This window comes from Phocoena sinus, chromosome 8, assembly GCF_008692025.1.
Source record: "Phocoena sinus isolate mPhoSin1 chromosome 8, mPhoSin1.pri, whole genome shotgun sequence".
Lineage (NCBI taxonomy): Eukaryota > Metazoa > Chordata > Mammalia > Artiodactyla > Phocoenidae > Phocoena > Phocoena sinus.
In genome coordinates this window covers 108568013-108585545 of record NC_045770.1, presented here as the reverse complement: position 1 = coordinate 108585545, position 17533 = coordinate 108568013, and the positions used below count along the sequence as shown (strand labels likewise).

The 17533-nt window shown below is 63.8% G+C and overlaps 1 protein-coding gene across 7 annotated transcripts in view; it reads left to right on the top strand.

Annotated features, from left to right (window-relative positions):
* KCNQ1 (potassium voltage-gated channel subfamily Q member 1) overlaps positions 1–17533 on the top strand; it is a 352233-nt gene that overhangs the window by 36877 nt on the left and 297823 nt on the right. The gene's annotated exons all lie outside the window — the stretch shown is intronic.

Sequence of the window (17533 nt, the reverse complement as noted above, 5' to 3'; positions counted from 1 at the left end):
TTTGTCACGAAAAAAATCTCTATGTTGATGTAATCAAATTTATCAGTCTTTTGTTCTGTTGCCTCTGGACTGTGAGTCATGATTGAGAACCTTTCCCTACACCGAGGTGAGAGAGGAATCGATCGTGTTTTCTTCGAGAAGTTTGGGGCTCCGATTTTTGCGTCCACGTGGGATCTACTTGTGTGTGTGTGATCTAAGGCCCTCTCTTTCCTGATGGCTGCCCCGGGCCCCTTCCTTAGAGGTCCAGACTGCTCACCAGCGCCCTCTGACCTCAGAGTGGGATGGGACTGGGGGCAGGGAGGCCAGAGGCTGCTGCTGGGAGGGGCCGTGGGTGGGGGAGCCTTGCCCCAGGGGCGCTGGAGCGAGGGTGAGAAGTGAGGGGGCCTGTGGATGAGAGGGTTTGAGGGTGGAGTGGATGGGGGCTGTGCAGGAACGAAAGAAGGGGCAGGACCCTAAGGCATTTGCCTCAGCAGCCAGGGAACATAGCTTCTGAGATGGGAGGGTGCTGGGGTCGGTGGGGATAAGCAGCCTGGTGTGGGACGCGTCACGTTGCAGGGGTTTGCCCGGCGAGGCGTCGTGAAGCCAGTGGGAGCTCAGGGGAGAGCCCGGGCTGGGGGTCACAGGTCTGGGGGGCATCGGTGTATGGGCGAAATGAGAGCAGGGGCCTGGGCTCTCCCAGGAGTGAGTGGGATGGTGAGGGGAAGAGGAGGGGGGCGCCGCAGGGGACAGTCCAGCGGGAGGCTGAGGGCGGGTGTCCTGGCGCCAAGGGAGGGGGTTCAGGGGGCCAGAGTGAAGTGTCCGGTGGTCCTGAAGGGTCTCAGAACCGGCCTTTGTGGGGGCCTGGAGGCCTGGCTGCACCGCTGGGAGCCACCCTAATGCCGCATCCTCGCCAGAAGCATCAAGATGGTTGAGGGACCTGACACAAGCGTCCTGGGTGTCAGGTGGGGCTGGTGACACCCACAGGGGTTGCGGGCTCCCCCAGGGCCCGAGGACAAGCCTCGGGAGGTTAGTGGTGGGCTTTGCGGAGCATGGAAGATGTGGGTGACACAGCTCTTCTGTGGGGAGCCGGCGACCTTGAGACACAGCCCTTCTGAGCTCTGCCCCTGCCCCTGCCACCCGGGACCCCCAGGGGACCTTCAGTGACTGCAGTGACACTGGCTTGTTATGACAGAAGCTCCCTGGCCTGAGGTTGGCTGGGGAGGGTCTGTCAAGTTAAGATTTTTAAGAAGAAAGGTGTCTTTTGGGCTCACACAGGGCTGCACGGCACGAACGCTGCTTACTTCATGCTCCTCCACACCAGTGTGCCAATATACCCGGGCATTGTACCAGAGCTGCCCTAGTGGACTTTCAGCTGCAGAGGACTCATACAAACCAAAAAGGCAAAGCTCCCGCGGGACGAGGGTCTGTAGAGGGAGGTGCGCAACACCGGGAGAGCGTGTGTGGTTGTGTGTGTCGGGGCGGGGGGGGGGGGGGGGGGGGGGGGGGCTTGACCGAGCAATCCAGGAAGGCTTCCTGGAGGAGGGGCTGCTCATGGTGAAATAGAAGTTTCCAAATCACTGTAACACCTGCCCCACACTGGAGAAGGGCTGTGTTTCTATGACAAGTGCAGTGGGCAGTGCAGATTGGAGGCAAAGCATCTATCTATAAAGGTTTTTATCTGCTATTTCATGAGACAGAGAATTTCAGTTCTTAATATCGTATGGTACTGTTTCATTAGGGGGTGGCTTCAGGCTTTGGGGGAAGGCTGGTGGGATCCCCGAGCCTTTTCCCTCGGTGTCAGTCATCGCTTCCCCCCTCCATCTCCAAGTTCTGCATTCTCTGCTCCCGGGACCCCCTTGCCTGGCGAACACTGTCCCCCGCCCAGGACCTGCAGGGCCTCTTTGCTGTCATGAATGACCGGCTTCCGGAAGGCTGGTCCGTGCTGCGTGGGGGGGCGCTCAGTGTCCTGGGGAGGGGTCTCAGTCACAGGCAGGGTGGGGGGAGGCAGGGTGGGCTGGGGTTGGGGGTCTGGGTGGACTGCTTGGAGGATGTGCCAGCTATTTCTGGGCGGCCGGCAGGAAGCGGCAAGCTGTGGGCCGGGTCCTCGGGCGGCTCCCAGATGGCCGTGCAGAGGTGTCGGCCTGGTGTTGGCATTTCCGGTCCCCGTGTCTGCGCAGCATGTCCTGGGCTGGTTCTCCCTTTCCTTTGCTTTGTTCCCTCCTTGGTCAGGGCCTCTGTGGGTTGGGGCCAGACCGAGAAAGAAAAGAGGGGCTCTCGGGGCAGGGGCTCGTGGGGGCCGGCAGGTGTGGGCAGGGTGCCCACAGGGCTGGCGTGGGGCAGCCGTGTGGGGTCATGCTCCGGGGTGTGCTGAGCGAGGGCTGGGACGGACTCACTGCTGATGTCTCCTTTCTGTCGGGACGCAGCCTAACTCTGGTGTCCTGGTGTTCGGAGGCTCCGGCCCCCCCGGTTAGGGTGTGTGAAAGGAGAGCACCTCTGATGTCCCTGCCCTTCCTCCCACTCGGGGTGTCTGGGGCCCAGGCCAGGCGCTCAGATCCCAGCCCAGAGCCTGTGTCCGCTGGTGCCGGGAGGCCTGGCAGGCCTAGATGCCTCTCCTGTGCCCGCAAGGTGCTCCTGGGCATGGCTTTCCTCTGACCTCCTAGGTGGTGCCGTTCCCGGCCCTTCACCCTGCTCCTGCCACCCTGGCCTCAAGCCTGCCCACCCTGCCTCAGGGCCTTTACACTCACCTCGGCCTGGAATATCCGTCCTTAGCCCTCACCTCCGTGTCACCGCCTGGAGCGGCTTCCCTCCCGTCACTCACTGTGACGACCCCTCCCTGTTTCCCAGGGGTAGCTGTCACTGTCTGTTATTTTGTTCATTTGGTTTCTGGTTTATTACCTCTTTTTCCCCCGTGTCTGCCTCGTCCCTGGAGCCCACCAAGGTGCCGGGCACAGGGCAGGTGCTTTCGCCCCATCTGGGGGTGGGCGAGGGGTGGACCCCCGGGCCTCGCAGGCAGGCCGAGTGAGAAGTGTGCTTTTGTCCCGAGCACCTGGGGCCCCACAAGAGGGCTTGCTGGGGTGCCGGCTGCCAGCAACGTGTCCTCATTTCTAAACCTCCTCCAGGCCTGTGTGGCCTTCCCAGGCCCAGGACCTTCTTGGCTGGCCTCCGGATCAGTGGGGAGCTGGCTTAGCCGAGTCCCGGCCACTCCTCGGCCTGGGAACCCTCCCCCCGTGATGGGTGACAAAGCGCATCTTTGAGCCCCCCCCCCCCAACCTCGGCCGGCAATGCTGGGTGGAGGCTCCGACCTCCCTCTGCAGCAGAGGCCAGGCTGCCATCCGGGATGGAGGATGCTGAGGCCAAAATAAACCCGCTCATTGCATCCGGCGTTGAGTAATCCATGGGAGGCAGTGATGGAGGAGCGCCAGGGACCCCGCAGGCCCTGCCGCACAGCTAGCTGCTCCCCCCTCCACGACCTAGAGCGGCTCCCGGCCTTGGTGCAGGCTGGGCCTGGTTCCGGGTGGCCTGGGAACCTGGATGCAGGAGGGCGGGCTTGGCTGCAAGGGGGCAGGGGGCACCTCGACCGCTTGGGGGCCCGGGCCACGTCCACCAGGGCCCCTTAGGCATGTGTCAGAGCCCGGAGTGTGCGTTCACAGATCAGAGTGGGGTGCGGACACGGGGTAAGGAGGAAGCACGGAGGAAGTGGGGGTGTTGGTCTCAGGCCTGCTGGAGAAAGAGGAAACAGGCTGTTTTCCGGAGGGGCAGGCCCTTCAGAAGCCACAGGTCGTGTGGGCAAGATCTGCGTCGTGTCCCAGGATGGCGATGGGTGGCCCAGCGTCAGGCACCTGCCACGTGCGGGGCACCGTCCCTCAGTCACACCTACGACAGTGGCCCAGCCCCTCACCGTGTCCACACGCCCCCAGCAGGGCCGGCATCGGGCCCCTACTCCTGGGACGCTGCGGGCACATCTGGGGGCAGCTCAAGGCGTTGGCACCAGCTTGGGAGTTGGCCACGGGGCCACCTGCCCTGCCAGCCTCCGCCCGTGCCGAGGGCCAGAGTGCTCGGTCCCCGGGTTCCTGGAGGCTGTGTCTGGGGATGCTGTCCTGAGCCTGGGTGGGAGGCTCCAGACCCTGGCTCAGGGCTTATCATCCTCCACTGCCCCAAACCCTGCCTTGGCCTCTCCAAGCCCCTGCCCCCGCTGCTGCCACCACGGGTCACTGGTACAGCTCCTGATGGCCGAGCTGAGGGCAGGGGTGAGTGGGGAGGGGCTTTCCACAGGTCGGAGCTGTCTGAACAGCAAGCTTGCGCCTCCCGGGGCGGTGTCACGGCAGTGGGCCGGGCCAGGGCTTCCGTATGGGGGCGGGCAGGTTGGCTCGCAGCAGTGGCCGCTGGTCAGGGGACCCTAGGGTCCTTGGGGACTGACCATGCCCGGGCCTGGCGTGGAGGTGCTGGACAGGCCGGGTAGCAGTGGCTATGTGTGGGTGCAGCCTGCTCGGCCCCTCGGAGGGTGTCAGCGGCACGGCAGAGAGGGGTTGGGGCTGGATTTGGGGGTCAGCGTCGAAGTGGTGTCCCCATGATGGGCCGTCAGAGGGACCATGTTTACCTCCCGCCGCCCCTGACGTCCTTGCCTCACCCGCACCCCACCACATCCCAGCTCCCCCAGAGCCCCCGCCTCCTGGGGATGCTCCGTAGCGAGAGCTGGTGTGTAGCCCCGCCTGACGGGTGTCTCTCTTGTGGCCCGGACTGGGCCTGCCGCCACCTTAGGCCTGAGGCCCAGCCATGCTGGGGTCTGCCCGGGGCCGCCCTCTCCCGTCCTGCCCCTCTTCGTTGGGACACCTCAGGACTGTAGCAGAGGCTGGCAGAGGCCCCGGCCCCGATCCCAAGACCTTCCCATCGACAGCAAAGCCGACCACAAAGGCCGGGGTGAAGGGCCCCATTCAGGAGGCCTGCCCGGGGCTGTGTGCATTGGCAGGCCCCTCTGCCCGCGGGCTGTCCCCGTCCCAGAGTTCTGGTTTTGTCACTCCTGGCCCGGGGTGACGGGGAGAGGAGAACAAGGCTTTCTTGCTCTGCGGCTGGAGGACAGGCCCCTGGGGCCCCTGCATCCCAGTTCGGGGGCCTTGGGGGAGGAGGGTGTTCCTTGGGGAAGGAGGTGTGGCCCAGATCGCCCCCGGAGAGAGCTTGAAGCCGGACCCCTTCCCGGTCTGGGCTGCCCGGGGCTCCCAAGAAGCTGGCATCTACATCCAGGGAACCTTGGCCCATGGGCTGCAGGGAGACAGGGCAGCCGCTCCTTGGCCTCACAGCACAGGTCGACACTGGGGCGGGCGGTACCTCTGGCCTGGGCCTTGTGCCAGCGCTCGGGTCCTGCACGGAGCCAGCGGCGCCCGGCGTGCGGACCTGCTGTCTCTCCACCTCCCCCAGGCACTGACCTTCTAGGCTTAGGGGCCCGGGGGCTGGGACGGGGGTCGGGGGCCCCCGAGGCCTTGGGCAGGGGGCCACGCTGTGGCCCCAGCAGCCCCCCACGGGGCCACACCTGCAGCTACCCTGGGGGCTGGGTTTGGGTGTGGGTGAGCTGAAGTCAGCCAGGGGGGCCCCTGTCTCCTGGGTGGGCAGCCTTGGCAGGTCGGACTGGACGCAGGGTGGGGGTTGGGTGGGTTCCGCCTCAGGCTGGGGCTGCCCACGTGGGCTTTCTGGCTTCTCAGAAGGGCCTCCACCTCCAAACTGCTGGGTCCGGGGCTAGGGAAGGAGGAGGAATGTCTCGTTTTGGCCAGCGAACCTGCCTCTGTGGGTCTGGGTGGTGGTCTTGGCCCTGAGGATAGACTTTATGGGGGGGGGGCACCCTGAGGGGCTGCCGGAGCTGCCTTGAGGGCGAAGCCACTCTGGACGGTGAGTGGGCCTGTCCCCGGCCCACGGGCCCCCCCAGAGGCTGTGTGGTGGACCAGCTGAGGCTGCCACAGGCTTTACCACGAGGGGCCCTGAGCTGTTCCCCATGAGGTGACCTTGTCGTGTGGTCTGGGCCGGCCCACCCTCTCTGGCCTCAGTTTCTTCCTCTGCGGAAAAGCAGGGCCGGCTGGGCTTCTCACCCAAAGCCCGTGCTGAGTGCTTTCAGTGCGGGACAAAGCCCAGGCCGGGTGGGCACAGGGCACATGTCCCTGGGAGGGACAGCCCTCCCAGGCTGCCCATCCCTGCACTGGCCTTTCTTCTTCTCTGGGGAAACCCTAGGTGTTTACAATCAGGCAGGACCAGAACGAGTTGGATTTGAGAGGGATTCTTGGCATTTCTGAGCCTCCATTTCCCCATCTGGGAAATGGGCATCTTAATACCTAACTCATCCTATTAATGGGGGTTCTCCAAGAAACAGAATCATGTGTATGCGTGTGTCTGCACGTAACCCCCCGCCCCCCACACACAGATTCCTTATTTTTTTTTATTTTTTATTTATTTTTGGCTGTGTTCGGTCTTCGTTTCTGTGCGAGGGCTTTCTCTAGTTGTGGCAAGCGGGGGCCACTCTTCATCGCGGTGCGCGGGCCTCTCACTATCGCGGCCTCTCTTGTTGCGAAGCACAGGCTCCAGACGCGCAGGCTCAGTAGTTGTGGTTCGTGGGCTCTAGAGCGCAGGCTCAGCAGTTGTGGCGCACGGGCCCAGTTGCTGCGCGGCATGTGGGATCCTCCCAGACCAGGGCTCGAACCCGTGTCCCCTGCAATGGCAGGCAGATTCTCAACCACTGTGCCACCAGGGAAGCCCGAGATTCCTTATTTTAAGGAATTGATGTTGGGAGCTAGAAAATTCCAATTCCAAGGGCAGGCCGATGGCTGGAAACAGGCAGGGTCTGTGTGTTGGAGTCTTGAAGCAGAATTCCTTCTTCTCTTTGGGGAAGCCCCAGCGTCTGCTCCTGGGGCCTTCCCCTGATGGAAAAGGCCCTGCGTCAGGGAAGGAGACCGGGGTGGCTCAGTCTGCTGCCTGTAGGTCTTCACCACGTCTAAAGCACACCCTTCTTGGCCGCCTCTGGTGTCCGAGTGTCAGGTGGGAGACCCCGGCTCAGAAAGGTTCCCAGACGTCAAGGCCCAGGTGGGAGGTGAGGTCCCTCTAAGGTGGGGCAGGAGTTTTGGATGCAGATAGGAATCGGCAGTGAGGGGCATGTGTCCCCCCACCCTCCCCTCGGAGTCAGGGAGCCCTGAGGATCTGGGAACCCTCTCCCCCAGCACGGAGACCTCGGCCGGGACTGAGGTTTCCCTGCCGAGTTCTGGACTCCGCAGACATCGGTATCTGCGTTGGAAGAGACAGCGGACGTAGGGGGACCTCCTCCATCACTCCGAGTCAGCGGCTGCTGCTTCCCTGCCTGTCTGTGCCGCTTCCTCCCTGAATTCTTTGCAGGGTCCACGTGGCCATGTTCTCTCCTCTCCTCTGGGCTTTGCACGTGCTGTTCCCTCTGCTTGGGTCAGGCCCCCGCCTCTGAGAAGCCCTCCCTGCTTGCCCCTTCCAAGGGGAGTGGGAGAGAGAGGAGGGGTTGGGAGAGAAAGGGGTGCCCAGCTGGAAGCCCCCACCTGCCCACTTCAGGCCTCTGATGTCCCTGGGCCTGTGGAGTGTGTGCGTCAGGGTCAAGCCCACACCTGCCTCGGCTCCCTGATGAGAGGTGGCCGGCACCCAGGCCCCTCGGTAGCAGCTGGGGAGGCGTCCCTCTCCTGCAGGCTCTCACTGGTGGTGGTTCTTTGCCCAGTCGTAGAGCTGGGTGGCATGCTGCTGCGTCCCTGAGGTCCCAGCCCCAGACCCTGGGGCTGCTTCTGTCTCTGCAGTGGGGCAGAGGCAGGCTCTTGGCACCCTCGATGCGTCCCCACTTCCCAGTGGGGAAACCAAGGCTCCGGTCACACAGCTGCTCAGTTTCCAGGGACCCCTTGAGTCAGGCCAAAGCCTCCACCGTGGAGTTGGGAGGTTTCCTTCAGCTGCAGATCAAGCCAAACTGCAGCAGGAAAGACTTAGGCTAGACAGGAGGAGGGACTTTTTCCAGCAGGGGTGAGCCCGAGATGCCCATCCCCTCGGGCACTGATGGGGTGGCGTTGCCCGGCTGCAGGCCACCTTGCTCCTCCTAGGACCTGGGTTGAGGTGTCCCGGGAGCCCTGCTGTGGCCTCGAGTCTCCAGAGTTGCCCTGTTTGAAGGAGGGCAGGGATCTGGACCCTGGGCAGGAAACCCACCAGACCCCTCCCACCTCCGCTGGTGCCCAAGTCCTCCACTACCTGTTGCCCCGTCTCACCCCAGAGGGGAGGCTGCCCCATCCCATCCCATCCTGTCCCGTCCCAGGAGAGGCCTGCAGGGCCCGGCCGCGCCCAGGCCGAGGATCTCCCCGAGACACAGGCTGTGTCTGGGGTAGAGCCAGTGGGCACAGGTACGTCCAGCTGCCCGCGCTGCCCTCTGAGAGGGCCTGCTGGACTCCTCCCCCCACCCGGAACGGGCCTCTTTCACGGGGAAGACGACATGTGTCCTGGGACAGATAAGGCCCCTGTCCGTGGGGTCACTTCAGTTTGTTCTCTGGCACCTTCTAAATATACCCTCCGAGGGGGTTCTTATCGCAGCCGGGCCGGGCCGGGCAGCCAGGCTTAGCGTAGGCGACACTGTGCGGGTCAGAGCCACCCCCCAGCCCTGGGCCCTGGATGGGCTCGTCCTCTCTGCCAGGCGGCCCTGCCTCAGGTGGACCTGCCGTCCAGTGCTGGGACCCCGAGGGCCGGGACATCCCCCAGCCCTCCTAGCCAAGCCCGCCTGGGGCCTGTCCTCCCACCGCTGGGATGGGGCAGCCCCTCAGGGATGGTCGGTGGGAGGACAGGCCCTGCCACTCGGATGGAGCCTGTCTTCCTGAAGACGGGAGGGACAGCCTGGTGGGAGGAGCCTGCACTGCCGTCGGGCGGCCCTGGGGTCCCTTTCCCCACCGCTGTGTGCATCCCTGGCTCTGGGCAGTCACGTGCTCTCTTCCTCCTCCGATGAGGGACAGGCCCGCCTCTGGGGCTTCTCGTGAGGATCAAGTGGACAGGAGGTGGTGGGCTTTTACTCACCTTGCCCCCACCCTCCTGCCCCTCCGAGGCTCCTCAGGGGAAGGAGCATGGGGTCCCAGATCTGTGGGTGGCTGCCCCCGCTGTCTGGTGGACGCCGAGAAAGTGCCCGGGGGGCTGGATGTTCCAAGTTCAGTCGCCCACAGCCTGATGCTCGGATATGGCTGTTGTGTTTCTGATTGTGTAACAGGCCCCTGTGGAATCGCACATGTGTGTACACACGGCACCCCCCTCCCCCAGACCCCCGCAGCCGCCCCTCTAGTGCCCTGAAAAGGCTTTGAAATGACCGCTTAGGGCGATGTGGTTGAGCCCTCAGCCAAGGCCTGTCCTCGCCCGCACCCCCAGCTGCCCCCCGCTGGCGTGGCCCTCAGCAGAAGGGGTCGCCCCCCCGGAAACGCGAGGGCCCTGTGCTGAGGTGGACATAGAACGTGAGTGGACGCTGGGCGCCGGGATGAGACGAGAGAGCGGCCACAACCCGTGTCCTCTGACAGCAGCCAGGCCGCTGGGCAGGGCGGTGGCCTGTGGGACCCCCGAGCTCGGCTGGACCTGGGCCGTCCCACTGCCCGCCCTGCAGGGCTGTCAAAGCGGAATGCATGGCCAGTGCTGGGGGCGCCACTGACACCTCGGGGTGGGGTGCAGTGGGGCTTTTGGGGACCGGCCAAGATGGGCCTGAAGCGCCTTCGGCCGGGGGGCTCCCCGGGGCCTCCAGGATGGAATGTGTTTGTGTCTGCGCGGGGAGGTCGGGGTCCCTGAGTGCGGCCGTCGGGTGAGCGAGGGTGGTAGACCCCCTGTCTTTATGGTGTGCTGCTCTCGGCGGAGCCGTCACACGCCTTCCCGGGGGAGCAGGACCCTGTCCCTGTGCCCAAGCTGTCTCCTCACCTGCGTCGTCCTGGGTTTCGGAAAGAGGCCCCAAGGAGAGGGTGCGGGCTGAACCCTGGCGGTCGCTGCCCAGCCGGTAGCCTCCCCGCAGACGCTGAGCAGAGTGGCTGCGAGAGCAGTGCCTTGCAGGCTTGGGAGGGACCGGCGGTGTGGGTGGTCCGGACGGGTGCAGTGTCCCCCCGTGGTCTCCCCCAACTAGCCTGGAGTTGGTCTTCTCCTGGGGCAGCCTATCCCTGCTGCCTCTGGGACCGACTTCGGGCAGCTGGACCATGGCCCTCAGAGCCCTCGCCCAGTGCGTCATGGTGCACTCCTGGCAGCGGGGGTGGCCGTGCCTGCTCCCAGCTCACGTCAGAGCCCACCCTCCCCCCCGGGAGGCTCCTTGCTGCCTGGCACTATTGGCATGCAGTCTGGTGGAGCGGGGCGTATGTGGAGAGCTGCCTGGTGTCCTGGCCCATTGGAAGCCCTGTAGGGGCTTGGCTGGGACCGTGGGCGTGGGATGTGGCAGGGCAGGGCGAGGAGGAAAAGAAGGGCATGAAAGGATCTCACTGTTTGATAGACCCTGGAGGCCTACATGGAGGAGGTGGCACTGAGAATTCTTTCCACTGAGCTCCTGAGTTCAACCTAAAACATTCATTAAGTCAATGAGTCATTCAACAAACACTCATGTACCAAGCCCCATACGGGGCCTTCAAAGGGGAACATCGGCAGATGGGCCTCTGCCTGGGGAGCCTTTGCTCTGTTGGGACAAGAGTGGGCAGCGGGTGGCCAGTGGTCTGATGAGAGTGGGAGGGCCCACAGGGCCCAGCGGTGGCATCAGAAGGCCCCCTGCGGGGAAGCCCAGGAAAGTGGGTTTGGAGTTCAGACTTCATTGGAGAGTCTTTAGCTTGGGAGGAGGCTGGTGGGATTTGCATTTTCCCAGGATTGCCCCAGCCGCCCAGTGGACATTGAAAGACTGGGGCAGGGAGACCAGTGGGGTGTGGGCTGAAGATTCCAGTGTGGTCCTGGTGGCCCCCTGGTGGTGGTGGCCCCCAGGCAGTGGAGGCCTGGCCTTGAGGGAGGTGCTGTGTGCACAGCCACAACGTGAGGGCCCAGCCGGAGCACGAGGTGTGAGGTCCTGCGTCTCTGGGGTCCCTAGCCCAGTTCACTTTCAGAAGAAGTGTCAGCTGAAACCCCACAAGGCTGTGGAAGGCCTCCGTCTAGCTACAGGTCTCGCATCGCCCGAGTGAACCTTGTAAAAGAATGAGACTCGGTGCCTCTGAACAAGCCCCGTGGAAGGTTCAGAGCTGGGGCGGGGGGAGGCTGGGTGGGGGGCGACCCGTGGAAGCCCTGGTCAGGAGGCCTGGCCTGGACCCTGCCTGGCACGAGGTGGGGAGACGGGGTGGGGGGGGCTGCTGTGGTCCTGGGTGAGAAGTGCGGGGGTCCCTGGGGGGCTGAGCCTCACCCTGGCCGGGTCGACTGCCACCCCGGCTCCTTTCGCTCCGTGGCGTGATGTCGTTTGGATGGTGCAGTGCCGAGTGGTGACCTCGGAAGGACACGGCTGCGTCCTAATCCCTGGAGCCTGTGACCTTATTTGGAAAGAGGGTCTTTGCAGACATAGTGACAAGGTGAGCAGGGAACTCTAAACCTATCTTGGACTGTTTTAAAAATTGTGACACTAACATGTTTTTACCAGATACCTGATGCTGAGTTTTGAATACTCACTAAAGATTCACTAATAGATATCACCATGGTAAGCAATTTGTTTGTTTATTAAAACGCTTTACATGTTATAGCGGCTGAATGGTGGCCCCCAAAGATGTCAGGCCCCCTGGAACTTGCGAACGTGACCTTACGTAGAAAAAGTGTCTTGGCAAGGGTGATAAGTTAAGGGTCTTGAGAGGGGGGGATGATCCTGGATACCCGGGGGCAGGGGGCCCAAATCCAGTGACAACCATCCTCGTAAGAGACACGCAGAAGAAACAGACACGGAGGAGTTGGCCCCATGACGATGGAGCAGAGACTGAGGGATGCGGCCACGAGCCCAGGATGCCTGGGGCCCCCCAGAAGCTGGAAGAGGTCCAGTCCCGCCATTCCCCACCACCCCCCGCCTGCCCAGGACAGCCCCCCCGCACCCCGTGGTTCAGGCTTGGATGTGGCGTTCCCTCTTGGAGGACCCTGGCCCTTGGCAATGGGGTCCCCTGCGCAAGGGGGAGGCTCAGTCCTTGCCTTGAAGCTGGAGCTGGGCAGGGGGCCCCAGGGCTGGCCGGCCTGGACTCACTGGCCCTGTGGCCCTGGGCGTGTCCCTGCTGTCCCAGAGCCTTGGGGTCCCCTTGCTTCTTGCTGTACAATCCAGGGCCCTCTCAGGGCTGGACAGAGCGGGCGGGAGGGGCAGCCCCACAGCCTGGAACCGGGACCCGCCTCGCTGTGGCCTCAGTCTCCTTGTGGGAGGTGATACGACACCTTCCACACGGGGTGTGGTGGGGAGCTTGTGCGTAGCACTGGGCCCGAGGTGTGAGCTGCCACGTGCCTGGCCCAGCCCCACCCAGAGCAGCGGGGCGCGGGGTCTTGGCACCTGTTGGGCAGTGTTGCCCCCAACCCTGGGGACAGCCCTGGTGGGACCAGAGGTTGCCTCCCCGCTGGGGGTCCAGTGCCACGGGGGATGTGTCCAGGCGCTGGCTCACCAGCCCCGGGGCCCGAGCGGGGCTACCTGTCCTCTGTTTGTTCGGAGGTGTTTATTATCTTTCAGGGTGACTTTTGTACAAAGAGGAGCCCCTCCGATACGGCTGGGGTTTGAACGTCAGCAGCTAATCTGTTAAATCACGCGTTCCGAGTTCGGCCCGGAGCTTTAGGCCACCGGACAAGCCCTCTGTCTGTTATCGGCCCGAAGGTCCGGGCAGAGTGGGCGGGTTTTTGAACCTCGCTCAACCTCATTTATAGCCTTTGTCAAACACCAGCAGCCGTCCAGGGCTTGTGTATAAAAGTCATTTACTTAGTTTTCTCTATTTTTTTTTTAACTTTAAAAAAATTGTGTTACGATACATGTAACGTAAGATGTATGCTGTAACCATTTCTAAGTGCACAGCTCAGGGGCATGAAGCACACTCAACATTGCTGTGCAACCATCACCCCGTTCATCCCCAGAACTTCATCTTCCCAAACTGACACACTCTGTCCCCATTAAACACTCACTTCCTATCCCCTTCCCCAGCCCCTGGCCCCCAGCATCCTATTTTCTGTGTCTGTGGATTTGATGACTCTCAAAGGCACCTCGTAGGGGCAGAATCGTGATGGACCAACAAAACTTTTCAAAGTACGTAATTTTTATACATTGGATAAATTGAACCCACAGATAACGGCACATCTTACGTTCTCTGATTCGTCCCAGCGCTGCATTTCAGTGTCCCGGAATCTCAGCTCAGAGCCCAGGGAGCCCGAAGGCTGAGGTCTTTCACGTCTGGGTTCCGAGGGCGCCTCGAACAGGCCACATCCCCTTTGCACGTGAAGTGTGTGTTTCTTGTTCACATTTTCAACGTCATTGGGAAACATCCCGGTGTTGAAAGAGGCTTCCCTGTGGGCTGGAGAGACCGTCACGGTTAGACTCACGTAGGTTCCCCGAGGGTCCGGCCCATGCCCTGCCTCTGCGGGGCGCCGGCCTGGGTGAGCTCGCCAGTCCCAGGTACTGGGGGGTCCCAGCCCATTGCGGGGGTTGAAGGGGGTGCAGTCTACAGCCCGCCTCCTGCGCCCTGGAGCGCCCTCCCGCTGAGTCGCGGACCACGGCCCTGGCACGGCTCCTGCATTCTTCTGTGTTTCCAGGGCACCTGCTGCCACAGATCCTGAAATGATGTCCGATAACGTTCCGGACGTCCCTCGGGGCTGGGCTGGCGGCCGCAGTGCCCGGGGCGGATCAGCCGTCAGGGCACAAGCAGGCCATTGTCCTCAGGCCGGAGCTGCCTCCCCCTGGCTGCAGCCACCTCCCTCGGGCACTCACACGTCCTCCTGGGAAGTTGGATCTAGCAGCACTGGGGGCCGAAGGGGCTTCTTCTCCCCCACAGCCCTGCTCCCCACGCCCCATCCAAAGAACAGGGTGGTTTCCTTCTTTCCCTGGACCTCTGTCTCCCAGCTCCTGGGGGTCTGTGGCTGCCTGGTTTTGGGGCCTTGGGAGGCGAGCTGGGATGGACAGGTGGTGGCCAGCCCCGCAGAGGCAGGAGGGGGGTGTCAGGCACCTCAGGCTGCTGCGGGCCCCCGAAGGGCAGGGACCCTATCTTGGCATCGTTGAGGCTCCGGGCCCCACGCAGGACAGGTTGGAGGGGACAAGAATCGCCTTTGTTAAGGGATGCTTTCTGAAACTAGCACGACGTGTGCAAATAGTTGAAGAGCTGTTTAGCCTTCAGAACGCAGCAAGGCTGAGACTAGCAAAGTGTGGAGAGATCGTGAACGCCAAACCCCCGATCTCCAGGGAAAGTAGTCTCCAGCCGTGTCCCCAGGGAGGAGCTCCCGGGCAGGGGCCCCGTGCTCTGACCCAGAGCCTCAGCCTCTGGGCACACAGAGTCTCCGTGCACCGCTGAGAGGAGCTCGGGGTGAGGGCACCCGCCCTGCTGTCACCCTCCATGCAGGCCTGTCCACAGCCCCAGGCAGGGCTGCTCTGGCCAGAACCTTCCTCCTTGGTAAGGCTCAGTCACCCTTCCCCCGGCCCCCTGAGCACAGCCAGACACAGGACAGCTAGTAGAAGAGGTCTCCTGGCAGCCGTGGTACCTGCAGCCCATTCAGGACGCTCCCCAGGCCTCCCCCGGGGTCTCTGTGCCCCTGCCTGGCATGCAGTTCTAACAAGCCCTCGCTCTGCTTTCTGTCCGAGGTCATCCTAACAGCGACAGTGAATGGTCGGTTGCCACCCTGGCAGCAAGAGTCATACAGGGACAGGCCTTGTAGCAGAGTGACGGCGGCCTCCTAGGCCCCAGAGCGTGGCCGAGCCGCCGGCAGTGCCCACCACGATGCGCCGCTTTGGGCTCCGTCTGCTTCGTCTGCCTTGGGAGACAGGAGACAGCAGGGAATTCAGGACTTTTCGAGCACATCCTGGCCGTGGAGGCTGGGGAGCCCTGGGCAGTGGGGCCCAAAGACCTGGGTCCAGGCCTGGCCCCGGGCCGGCCCCCTCCCCTCCCGGCCCTCACCTTCCTGGCTGCGGGTCACTGCAGGCTTGGGGACAGTGGTGTGGGGCACAGGGCACGTGACTCAGAGCTGAGGCCGGTTTTATTGACGTGGGGACTGCGGGTCAGCACTGATGTTGGTGTTCTGACCTTTGAATCTGAGTGTGACCGTGTGTGGAAAAGGGGGCTTCACAGGTGTGGCTAAGAGAAGGATCTGGATCTGGGGGATTGTCCTGGATCACCTGGCAGACCCTGGGTGTCACCACAATTGTCCCTTAGAGGGGGGGTGGTTAGAGAGAGATGAGACCACGCGTGTCGTGCTCCCCGCCCCCACCCCCGGGCCTTGGCCTTGTTACCTCCGTGGTTTGACCACGTGAGGTTCATTCACCCTTGGGAAGCGTGGAGCCCAAGCCCCGGTTTCCCCGTATGTAGCATCTGTGGCTTCCTGTGGCCCGACGGGGAGTGGTTGAAGTATCCCCACGGACCATGGGCGGGCGGGTCCTGCCCATCTTCTCAGGAGGAGAGGGCACGAGGTGGGACACTGGTCCCAGCCTTGGGCAGCCACAGGACTGACCCCGGAGTCCCTGCCCGGACGTCCGCTGCCCTGAGAGGCAGTGGCCGCGGGCTGTGGCTCCAGCTGTGTCAATGGGGGAACTGAGGCCCGGAAGCAGCCTGGACCACGTTGTAGGCAGTGTGGCTTCTTTGTGTGGCTGCCTCTACACCCAGGGGGCCTGGGGGTGGGGGTGGGGTGGGGTGGGCACCTCCCTCCTTGGGGGAACCTCACCTGCCCTGGTTTCTCGCGGCCGAGCCGGGCAGCGAGGCCCTGGGACTCACGGGGCTTCAGGGTGTGGGCCGGGGGCAAGTGAGCTCTGTGCCTGAGGGGCAGTCGGGCCAGCCAGGCACTCACTCTGCCAGCCAGGGTTCGCTTGTGTCCCCCTGAGATCTAAAGCTTCCTGAGGTGGGGGCCCAGGGTCTCAGTCACCACACAAGGGATGCCCTCAGGTCCCGGCAGGGAGGCACGGCTGCATCTGTTAAAGGGCTTCCCTGGGGACTGGGCGGGTCTGGACGCCCTTCCAAGCTGGCAGGCGAGTCCGCAGTCGGGCAGAGTGGATGGTGGGCGTGCAGAGTCCTGGGGGGTGGCACCGGGTATACGGACTGGGGAGGCTTGATGCGGCCTTGGGCCCTGGGGCGCTGGTGTCTCCCATCCCGGGAGGCCCCAGGCCAAACGAGGTCCGCGGCTACCGGGGTCCTGCTGGGAGCCACTGCGGGACTCGGGGCTGCGTTCAGACTGTGCTTCGGGTCCAGCGTCCTGGTGGGGGCTGGTGTGAGCCAGGCTGTACCCCGCAGAGAGGAGGGCGGGGCGCAGAGGAAGGGCCAGCATGGGAGGGACGGAGGAGGGAGCTGGGACTCAATGGAGGCGCACCTGAGCAGGTGCGGGCTAAATACCTGCTGTGCGCCAGGCCCGGTCCCCAGCGTGGGGGTGTGGCGGGGGTGGCACCCCACAGCCCTCCTCTGGGGGCTCGTGGTCTTGGGGGTGGGCGACGCAGAAGGGGACAAACAGGCCCCGGGCCCGGCGGTGATATGTGAGCATGAAGGACACAGGTGGAGGCACGTGGGGGTGAGTGTTGGATCCTGTTTGCGGGTGAGGGTGTGGAGCTTGCAGGCGAGGCACCGGCAGGTGCAAAGGCCCCGAGGCAGGTGGGGGGTGGGGCATGCTGGGAAGGAGCTGGGGTCAGGGTCACCGTGGTGTCATGCGGGGGTGATGTTGAGGGCTCAGTCAGTGGCCGGGCAGGGTGGACTCTGGGGCCCAGGGTGGAGGCAAGCACTGTGGTCAGGACAAGAGACAAGGCTGACGAAGGGGCAGGGTGCAGAGGGGTGGCTGGGACCCGGCTCTGTGGGTCCAGCTGACCCAGCCTGTGTGAGGCACCAGGAGAGAGGTGGAGACGAGAGCTGTAAGAGGGAACCCCAAGAGCTGCGGGAGAGCAGCCGGGTCTTAGGGTGGGCTCCCCAGGCAGGGAGGAGCATCTGGGCGGCCCGGGTCCTGTCTCCTCCAGGAAATGTGGGGTGTGGGCTGTGTCGGGCAGCCTGTTCTCAGCAGACTCTGAGGGGCCAGGAGGGAAGGTGGGCTGGAGTGGGGAGGAGTGGGGCAGTGGGGGAGATGCAGTGGGCTTCCTAGTGGGCACAGGGCAGGCGTGTGGGGATGGGGCGTGAAAAACAACTGCGGACAGCAGGATCTCGGTGGGGAGAGGGCCAGGGCTCCGTGTCGTGGGCCCAGAGAGCTGTCTCCACATCTGCACCCCCGGGGCCATGCGAGGACCCACCTGGAGAGCGTGCTTGGAGCCCCCGGATGACCCCGCTAGAGTTGTCCTCTTCCCAGGCAGGAGGAGGGCTGGGGGCTCGGCCTGGTCTCATCCAGGGATGTGGAGGGAAGGGCCCGAGGGTCTGCCTTCAGGAAGCCTTACTGGTTCGGGTGTGATCAGAGCAGCCCGTCTGTGCAGGGATGGGGTGGGAGGGGGGCTGAGCCT